At 41.7% G+C, this 11,234-nt stretch overlaps 1 non-coding gene across 1 annotated transcript; it reads right to left on the minus strand.

The window, feature by feature from the left end:
- Window positions 1-3,401: 3,401 nt before the first annotated feature.
- On the minus strand, window positions 3,402-3,483 carry trnal-aag. Its single transcript has one exon. It is a non-coding gene; the product is annotated as a tRNA-Leu (tRNA).
- Between the last annotated feature and the right edge of the window lie 7,751 nt (window positions 3,484-11,234).

Below are 11,234 nucleotides of genomic sequence, written 5' to 3' on the forward strand. Positions count from 1 at the left end.
ATCAGACAATTTCAAAGGGGACAATTAAGCTGTTACTGCCTGAATCCCTGAAAATCAATCCATTAAGTGATAAATATCCAGTAAGAAAATGTATCTTTGGAAATGGACATGGCTATCTTGCTTTTTAACACATTCCAGTGAATTCTGTTTATGGAGCTCATTATTCCAACGGTATAATGGCCCCTCGCTGTGTTACAGGGATGGCTGAATATCCTCCTGGGTTTCAGCACATGCCAGGCAGCCCTCAAGAGATCTCCACATATGTGTTTTATCATTACACTCAGTCATCTTTTGTACTTTACTGTGAGCAGATTGCTGCTTGTAATGTCATCCTCCTTGATGTGCAATTGAGTTCCAGAAGAGTCCGTCTGGGTATTGTATCTTATCAATATGGCTCATTGCCTCGGCTCTGCGATGGGTCTGAGCCATGTTGAAGTAAATCCTCAGGGGCTTATGCTGCTTAAATATCACAGGTAACGACCAGGACTCTATGTACCCGGCTAGGCACAGCTGCTGCCTGGGAGCTTGAAGGCACAACTGCAGTCAAGTGATGCATAGATTTATGTTAAATCATGGTGTGTGCGCACAGTGGTATTGCATTAGATTGAGGGCTGGGGTATTAACTATAAATACAAGTCTAGGACTCATTCAAGAGCCACTACATTTATTCAGTGGCGCATATGAGTGATTTAATAGAACATGCATTCACAGTTTATTAGAATATCAGAATATTTTTCCTGGGCACAAATGGAACTCATGAGTTTTGATTTCTGTTGCGGCTCAGGTACGGCGATGACTCGAGGCCCTTTTAAACATGTTTTCCTACCATTACAGGTTCCCTAATGCCACTGCTGAAACTGCTGTCAGGACCGAGTGAGTACAAAGGAGGTTAACAAACTGTTAACTGCTGGCTGCCCTGTAATGCTTAATATAATGTTTTCCAGCTGTTTCTGGAGTCATGTTGAATTACTGCTGGTGAAAACCCGACATCTCCTGATGTTGCTGCTTCATAATAAAAGCTTTTGAATTACAGAATGAAACAGGGTGTTTAGCGCAGATTCTTCGATAATACAGCCGGGAAGAAGAACGTTTTTCAGCCTGCCCTCTGAAAGCTAGTCACAGTCATAGATCAGCCCGCTGCTTTTGAAAGTCTTTTTCTACTCAAGACAAGTGTTCTTCAGTTAATGACTCACCTTGGAGCAGGTAGATCTGTCATAATGGAGATGTCAATCCTAACTGTGCTGGACTGAGTCAAAAGTGAGTGAAGCCAAGCTAGCACATGTGGAAATGCCCTGTTGGTTAACCAGCTGTCAGTCTGATAGTCAGTCCATAATTCCTCAAGCACAAATTTAAAATTAATACTTGATCACATCTTAAATTGGAGTTTAAATGTCTGGTGCAACCAAACTAAATTCAGTCTAGATTTAGATAATAAACTAGACTGAAGTTTAAAACATTTAAACCATGATTTAATTGTGTCTAAAAGGTAATGATTGTTGGAGCAATCCGGCCTCAGAGTCTATCTGCCATGCAAGCAGCTCTGGGAGGCAGTAGTTTAGTGCAGCAGAGCTTTTGGGTTAGCTAATGTCAGCATGCTAACATATTCACAATAACAATGCTAGCATGATTATGCCAGCTAACCTTGCTGATGTTTAGTTAAATGTTTTGTTGTTTTTTTTTTTTTTTTGTTCACCATCATATTGTTTTTGCTAACATAGACTTGGGGTAGGGGTTTATGGTTATTACATTACGGCTTAGGCTAACCAACACAACATTAGTTTATGATGATGGTGCCAGATGAAAGTTCAGGGAATTGCACCAAAGATCTTAGGTCCTCAGGACATCATATGTGCCTGTCCCAAACGTTGAGAATTTTCACACAAGCTACCAATCTTGTCCTTACAGTGGTGCTAAAAAAAAGTTAGGAGAGCAGTATAGTCACTGTAGGATTCTTCCTCAACAGACTGAAGTGGTAGACTGACAGACAGATTTCCACTTTAAGTGGCAGTAATATGCCTATAAAGTAGGATACATTTAAGGTAAGAATTCCGTATGAGGCCCATAGTGTTGGAGAAAACACAGCTCTTTTCTTTTTTATTAAAGTCAGTATTCAGTAGGAACTGCAATGCCTAAAACTAAATATTCCCATTATTTGACTCTAAGTGCATTCTCTCTGAAATGGTTTGAATTGCGTGTAACCAGAATGATTAGAGAAACAATTTACTGTGGAAGGTCATGTGTAATTACCATCCTTTGGCTCAATAAAACTAAAGTGGGGTGGGAATACTTCGAAGCCGAGGAAAGTCAAGTTTGCTGCCATTTCTGATCAAGGCACTGAAAATACACCTGGAGACAATCAAGTAAGATAATTTTTTTGTTTTGGACAGATAATTCACATTCTGGTCTGGCTGTTCGGGGGTAACAAGTAGAGCAATTCAAACGTTTATCATCAAACTCAAGAGAATTAGTTTGCCAACTTAATTTTGGAACTGGGGCACAAATGTAAACAATTTGATGGTAACATCTCTTCAGGGTTGGATCCCAGAGGACAATATTTTCAATTAATTCTGAACCTGAGTCTGGATACCAAAAAATATAATTTTATTTTCTATCACTGGACATATCAGAGAGATGTCTGTGCTAATCAGGCTTATTTTCAGGATTGGCAAAATAATCTTGGCGCTCTCATTTTTAAAGTCCTGCTCTTGGCTTCCAGTGAATTTAAGAATTCATTTCAGGTACATCATCCTAGTTAATGACGCTCCCAGTTTTCCGGCACCTCAATATATTTCTGACTTTCGTGTCAGTTATGACCAAGTCAGGCTACTCAAGTGGTCTGGTACTGCCCCCCCCCCCAAAAAAAAAAGAAAAGAAAAACAAAGACAATCAGCTCTAAAATTGATGAAGCTGTTTAAAGCTGTTTGCTTTTAAGGCCACATGTGTTTAAACGATTTCCTCGGTCACACTGAAGGACCGCCCACTCAACTGATGTCCCCCACAAAATAGTGAGAAGAAGAGGCCCCAAAACAGAGAGAGTGGATTACACGCTGTCTGATTTCCAGGTGATTCACTGTTATGTAAAGTATGTGTTTGGGTTGCTAACATGCTGATGTCAGCAGCATATGTTTGAGAACACTGTCTGTTTTACCTAACCACTGAACTAATAACTGCTATAGCCCCAGACGTCCTGTGATATTAAGAGTTATTGAGTGAGGAGAAATGACAGATTCAGAGTCAGTGGTGCCTTCTTGTAAAGTCAACATTAAATGCATTACATTTAGTTTTTTTTTTGCTCATAAAAAGAGCCAGTGTTTCATAGCATAGCTATACCAGCCTCAGAGACCTGTATATGTTTGAATTATGTGAGGTCATCATATTAACAGATGGCACACACTGGCAAATGGCAGTGGTGGGATTTGAACCCACGCCTCCTGAGAGACTGGAGCCTTAATCCAGCGCCTTAGACCACTCGGCCACACTACCTGCATTCACTCAATTTCTGCAGTCAAAAATGTAGTGAGGTATGCAGATAAGCGCAAAAGTGGACATGTTTTTAGCAGACAGACAGCCAAACCCTTCGCAACTTGAAATGAATGAGCAACCTACAAAGGTGAACACTCTGTTGATTACTCTCAGACAATACATTTGTCTTGTATTTGTGCCAGTTACTTATTTATGTTCCATAAACAACCATAATGTTCAACAGAAGTATGTATTTATAATTAGCAGAGGATGGTTTCGATCCATCGACCTCTGGGTTATGGGCCCAGCACGCTTCCGCTGCGCCACTCTGCTCTGCATGGAAAACTTTCGCAGCTGGGACAAAGGTGTAGCAACCTAAACAACGATCATTCAAGACATGGAAAAAGTGGTGGTAACAAATAATCGTTGATAAACTTTTAAAAAGTTGCACTAACAAAATAAAAAAAAACAAAAAAAACAAATGTGCAGAGATTCTTTGCCAGTGGCCACTGTTTGATTCAAAACTTGCATGAGGCATTTGCCAGCATAATCAGCTGCCAATGTCCTTCTGGAAATAGAGGTTGCAGTATACACTCTAAAAGAACACACATTGTTTTAGCTTATTTTTCCAATTTTCACGTAATTTATTAAGAAAGACAACATTTTATGACAGTAACATGTCAGATTTTACAAATGCAGCAAACAAAATCCAATATAGGGAACACATATCCCCCCTGGAGAATATCCCCAGCCTACCTTTAAAAAAAAAAAAAAAGATAGGAGAAACTTTTTAAACTGTCTGCAAGACTTTCTTAAGTATTTGGCACTTCTTATGAATTCTGCAAATGGTATACATGATATTTATTATTTTTTTTTACAAGATATTATTTTTGTGTGTGACACATTGTGTCTGTCTGTCCCAGTTATGTACATGTTACAGGTTTTTACAGAGCATGTTAATACCAGGACTGAATTTCCTCCAAATTACATTTGTGGTTATTAGCAACCTAGATTTTTCACTAATAAAAACGTGTTTTTTTTTTGTTTTTTTTTTTTGTATAGAGATAAAACAGCCAAAAGCAGAAACGCTTCATCCAAGAATTATTCTTATTCTTTACCTCAGTACATACAGTTTCCGTGGGTGTTTTCCTCATTCGTCTGCCTCATCCAACCACCTCTGATTCTCTGATGGATTCATCAGTTGTGGTTGTGACTTGAGTGTCGCCCTCCATCTGCCTGGCTGAATCCTGATGACACACTGGACAGTCATTCTGGCTCTGGCCAGTTGGTGCTTGAAAATGGTCCTGCATGCTGGGAAGATATTTTACTGGAAATTGCCTCATGAGAAGTGGAAGCGGCACCTCCCACCACAGTGGATGGAGCAGCACCATGTATTGCATGCCCTTTCCCAGTTTAGAACCACGCTTCCACCACTTAATTCCCCCACTTGAATGATGATGAGATGGTAGTAGGCAGCTAGCAGGGCTGGCAGAGCGATAGACAAAGTCTTCTTGTTGTCAGGGTACAAACTGCCTGATTTGTGTGGTGCCGTTGTGGTCACGTGTTTTTTTTTTTTTTTTTGTGGATGGCCCCCTCGGCAATTTAGGAAATTCCACTTGCCCCAGAAAGTTGACGCTGTGTCCGTCCACATCTGCTCTGTTGGCCTGGGGAAATGTGTTGCCATCATCTGCCTCTCTGAAGCCCAGCCGACTGGGACACCGTGCTCCTCCCTAGTCAGTCCTGGAATGCCAGGCTGGCGAAGCTTTCTCCTGTGGCAGGAAATCTGTGAAAAAAAAAGAAAGAAAAAGTTACATTTTTTTTCTGCGTTAGCAGTGCATGTCTATTACTCTTTCACAACTGGCTGGAGGCCTTCGTCATCGCAAACCAACAGAGCCTAGCTGAAAGGAGAACAGGGGGAAATGTGCAGGTGCAGGAGCTGCTGAGCAACAGCTGTTACAAATTCTTGCCGCCCCATGTTCTAGATGATGAGGAGCAAACGCACTTTTTCACCGTCAGCCCTGTCCCGAGGCAGAAACGACAGCCCTGCAGGACCCGATACACAAAGAAGAAAGCTCATTATTCAGTACCTCACAGGAACAGGGAAAGCAGGGAAAGCACAACCAACACAACTGAGATCCTCCTTCAGTTTAAACTCAGACACAAACCTCTTTCCATCAATATTCCACCAGCAGCAAGGTCACACCAGACCCCCGACAACATATCCAGAGCACAACAGTGTACCACCACCAGCAGGGAGAAGCACAACTTCCAATGCCATGACACAAACATGGATATATGAAGAGATCCTGAAACACACTGCATGGTCAGACTCATAATTTTGATATCTAAATAGTGATAACTCATCTCGGAAATTTTAAATTTTACCAGAACTGGATATATCAGCATGGGGGCACAGTGGTCAGTGCTGTTGCCCCACAGCTTGAAGGACCTGGATTTGAGACCACACAGGGCCTTTCTCTGTGGAATTTTCCTCTGTTCTCCGTAACAGAATTTGTTTGTCCCTACATGTCCATACTTTGTCAGCACTCTGATGAACTGGCAACTTTATCCATCATATTTAGTGTCAAAATAAATTTGTTCAGACTTACATGCTGGAAGTTGGGTCATTTATGAATGTAACAAATCACTTGAATCTTGGTCACAAATGGGACAAGCTTCCTGGTCTTGAGAAGGAAAGTCCCATCCAACCACCTTTGACTTAGACTTCTCTTGCTTTTAATACTACTGCCCTACAGATTCAAGTGATGCTGGATGGGTAACTTCAGCTTTACGCTCTGAAGCATAGGGCCATTGGCCAGGCTGCTGCTGCTTCCAGAGGTGTTTCATGTGTGAGAAAGGAATGTCATCATTTGCAGTTTAGTTTTACAACTTTTGTTCTGGACTTCATTTGTTCATAATTTATATTTGATACGATGCAAATATGCTAAAAGAAGTATGCGAATTTCCTTCTTACCCTGGTTTTGATCCTATTTACCTCAGTGTTACAGCAAACCATTGTCGTGGTTTGATGGCAGTACAGAAATATGCTGTCACTGGGAAATGGCCAGAGAAAATACTAGATAAAAACAAGAGAGAACATCAAAAATATCTAACACATCATGGATGCATATGTCAGCTGTGTCACTCTTTGTCTATACTGTAGCAATTAATTCAGCATTTACCCCAGTGAGAAGTCATAGCTGTGTGTTAGCAGCATGTGTGTCCCTGGCATAAGGGGACAAGTGGACTCCCTCCCACAGCATAACCATCAGATCCCCTCACTGTAAGGGCCAGGCATCCAGGCCTTTTCCACGTCTCTGTAGACCAGTGCTTTACAGTGTTTGCACCACTGAACTCTCAAATGTTAATTTATCTTTTTAATGAGGGGTTTATGCACTGCAACCCTGCTATTATCTGGCTTCTGTATAATTGCCGACGGACTGTTACTTCCAGCATTTGGCGTCCTTAGTCACCTGAAACAGCAGCAGTTGATGTACACTTCTAAAGTTTGACGCTGTAGTTACCCCCCTTGCATCCCTTCGTGATGTGCCACTCTGTTTCAGTAGTAGGACAGTCAAAAAGTGGACTTTTGATTGTGGAGGATGGGGTTCACGTTCCGTTTGCGACCAAGAGCCGAGTAGGCTAAGTAAATGACACAGGTATGTCACAGACACAGGAATTACATCATTGTGTAATTCAGGTTACTGAATGTAGCTTTTCTAACCAGAGTTCTCAAATTTATTTTATTTTATTTATTTATTTATTTTTTTTGTTAATTCCTGTTTTATTTTGAAGTTCTGTACTCATGTATCATGTTTTACACTTTGTTTCCTCCCTTTGTCTATTTTTCCTGACCTTTTTGCACCTTGCCTCTGTTCTGTCAGTTCACATCCAATTAGGATTTAAGTCACTGTCTTGTCCTCGCTCTTAGTTTGTCTGTTCTGTTTTGTCATGCATCTCAGTCCTGTGTCTTTTATGTCCTTCGTGTTCCTGCCTGTGTTTCAAGAGATCACACTAATGCATGAGCATCAAGGTCATCAAATATACTTTTTTGATGGCATTCTCCGACCCTTTTTCCAGATGTCCCTCCCATACATTAAAATGCAGATGTCACTTTGGTTACTGTTCCTGCTGAAACACCAGCCAGTTGAGCAGAGATCTGCCATCTGTGCCCCACAACAAACCTTCTTTCAAAACCACTTGGATCGTTTCCCTCTTGCTATCTTGATACGAAATCAGAACCGACTGGGCTGGATCAACACTCTGTATGTTATATGATGTTATTCATTGTATTGTAACCATGCAGTGTACCTGTGTAGATGCATTTGTTTTAGTGATGTTTCTCTGTGCATTTACTCTGGTGTTCCGATGATTTGTCACCCGTCTGTGTTGGATCTATTACGTGGTGATGTGGGGTGTGTGTGGCCCTGCGTGCGCGCCACACCAGGGTGCTCCCTGTTTTGTGACACCACCGCTGCGCTGCAGGGGCGCTGTGTGTTCAGCTAATGTTTTATTCTTCTGTTTTTGTATCTCCCCTGTATGCGTTGCATGGTTTGCTTTTCTTCATCCCTGCATTCTAGAAGGAAATATTCTTTCTTCACGTCCATTAAGTACACAACCTGCTTGGGCCATGATAAGTGAGTGTGTGTCTGCATGACATTCGTCTTGGTTAGTGTCAGAGTCAGAAGATGAGCTGATATTTCCTCCCGGTCACTTTATGGCGACCCTAGAGACAAGCTCAGGCGTGAGCGAGGGTGAGGAACATCATAAGCTTGTTCCAGAGTAACCGCACACGCACACACACACACACACACACACACACACACACACACACACACGCCTTGTTGCAAGCTCCTAGTAACTGTGAGTCACAGAGGAAAATCAGGCAGAACTGTCTTCATGCAAGCTGCTTAGGAGAAAAATATCAAGCAGTGAGTGTGTGTGTGTGTGTGTGTGTGTGTGTGTGTGTGTGTGTGTGTGTGTGTGTGTGTGTGTGTGTGTGTGTGTGTGTGTTAGTGGGCGAGCGAGGTTCGCTTCTCTGCAGCATGATGAGGCGAGGGAGAAATGTGTGAAAGTGAAGAGCCAGTACGAATGTGCTCACGCGTCTGTACTATCTGCAAGTGTATGAAGATGTCAAGGAGAAAAAGGAAAATCACTTCCCCAGAGCTCATTACTCGGGATTAGAGAAGCCGGGGAAACCTATGAAACCCATACTCAAGGCTGCTTCCACACATTGTTCTGAATTTAGAATAAACTCCAAATGCCTCCAAATGTGCCATTCTCTCTCGCATGTCGCTCTCAGCAAACCCATCTCTCATCTCGTGTTTTTTCGGCAGCTGTGAAGCTTTGATACTGCGCTTCTCCCGCTTTGGCTGCGACCTTGAGGTAATCAGGCCTCTTTTCATGCTGTAAACAATGGGAGTGGAGAGCAAAGAAAAGCTGTTGCGAACAGATGGGAGGAAGTCTGACAACAATGTCTTAATCTATCGGTTAGTGTCATCTTAGTCTTCCAGTCGGCGTGAAAAGAAGATCCCCGTGAGGTAGCCTGAGTTGTTATTTTACTGTATGTTACCCACACTTATGTAAAGATGGGAGGATAAAAAAATGGATTTTGCACTTCAAAGAAATTCAGACAACAACGAAGCGCACATCAGTTATGTTTCTGCTTGAGACTTGTGAAGTCTTTCCCAGCTTTGAGACTGACGGACCCACGTAGTTTTCTCTTGATTTAATTATCCCACATTCGCTGCAGTAGGCAATTCAAGTGAAATTGCTGTAATTGTATTAGTCTCTCTCTGACTCTCAGATGTACATCACTAACAAACACAGTCAGTCCCCGACATCACACAGATGTGTGTTGGACTATTCAGTAGTTGTGCTGTTGTGAGTATTTTGAAAAATGTGTTTCGATTGAAGAAAATCAGTGGTGTAAGGTACGACTGAAGGGCTCTGGTGCGCCTTTGTTACAAAACACACACAAATATGCACACACAATTAGATGTATAAGTAAATTTATACCATGGTCTGGGGGAGTACTCGATTCTGATTGGCTGCAGGGTGTCCATTAACCCCTGATATATGGACACGCACTGAGTAGTTCCAGTCAAATTGTCTGTTCACTGGTCTAAATTAACGCACTAGCTGACCTATCCACATAAAAAAAACAATCTGAATATTTTATTTCCAACACTTGAGCTTTATCTTCTGGTTAAGATTTCCTTCCAGAAACTACGCAGTGCTCCTTTAAAGTTGGCCTGAGAGCTGCCAATCACCACAGAAGATAAACAACATAAACGCTGCTGCCGTCGCGCTCACGGCACACACATTGAACCACTGCACCTGTGAAGAGCCACGCAATGTAGATGACAGCCTCACATGTCGCTGCTGGTGTGGAAGTTCAGGAGGAAACAGTTTGTGATACATGTTCTTCAGGTTTCACACAACAGATCTCATCCCAGCTGACGAGTATCAACCATCTTTGCAGACCATATCTGAGCCTTTACACCCAGGTGTTCGTACGTGACAGATTAGGAAAAAAATAGGAAAATGTGTAATTATTGATTTTTGTTTCTGTACTGGCCATGACAGACAGGTAATTATCTGCATCTGCTGAAAATAATCCATAGTGTGCATCCATAGAGGTCAAAGTGAAAGCTGTCAGAACCACGGAGAGCTGCCTCTAGTCCATCCAGCGAGTGTTTAAAGGAGTGTTTTAAGTCTCTTTCCCACCTGTGCGTACAGCTGCCTCACAGGAGCAGTATTATTGAACTCTGTTTGTGTGCTGTTAAAGGGCATATTTTTCATATGTATGCAGCTCTTTCATGCCCAGCTCTTCTTTTATTGACACACTAGGATATATCTAATGTTGTTTTGCTTGTTTATCGCACTTTTCTTTATGGATTTATAGATTCACATTGTACATACTGCCCCCCCGTATGCAGTTATATTATTTCTTTGGAGGTGTGCAGAGAGCACAGTAATAAATAAAACAACCAAACGACTTGCCCCTAGAGGGATTAATAAAGTTTTTTGTATCGTGGACTGAAAGTTGAAATGTGTGCTATCTGATAGATATTTGTTTGAAGACTGGAAACTGAGATGGGAACATTTTATTTGTTGAGGATAAAACTGTATTGAAAACATGAACGTAAGTCTAAATACATTTAATGCCAGCCTCGTTGTATTTGGGCTGTACTGCAGTGCAACAAAAGCACTGACAAAGAAATTCAAATTAAAGTGAACTCTTGCAAACGAGTGCTTCGAAAACGGTCCAAAAAACATTTAGCCCATGTCCGACTGGCTTGGAAACACTCAGCGTCCTTCTTTTCCAGCGGCTACAATGGCCTGTTTCTCCCCTGTGAGGGGATCCTAAGATCACTTGTCTATTATGACATCACACACCCTTTGTATGACATCACAGGCAACAAGGCTGCCCAGCCAGAGCTCAAGCACAGTACTGTGACGTGAGAAAAAGAAAAATCAACCTTAACAAGCGTAAAGTTGCAACATGAAGCAGGGTGTTAAATTACCGCAGTTTTGCAGAAACTCACTTAGCTAAAATGCATTCTGGCGATTAGGCTGAGCACACTAAGCACTGACTGTATCTGCACACAGCATTCCCAGACCCTGTCTCATATTAGGCTGCTCTTTGGAAGTAGCAGAAAAAAAATAAATAAATAAAATGTATTTATATGTATAATTTTTTTTTTCAGTGTTGTCGCGTTTTGCTCAGATCAGTGTTTTTTCATGTCAGTATGTTAAAACGGTAAAAA

This window comes from Acanthopagrus latus, chromosome 18 (assembly GCF_904848185.1).
Source record: "Acanthopagrus latus isolate v.2019 chromosome 18, fAcaLat1.1, whole genome shotgun sequence".
Lineage (NCBI taxonomy): Eukaryota > Metazoa > Chordata > Actinopteri > Spariformes > Sparidae > Acanthopagrus > Acanthopagrus latus.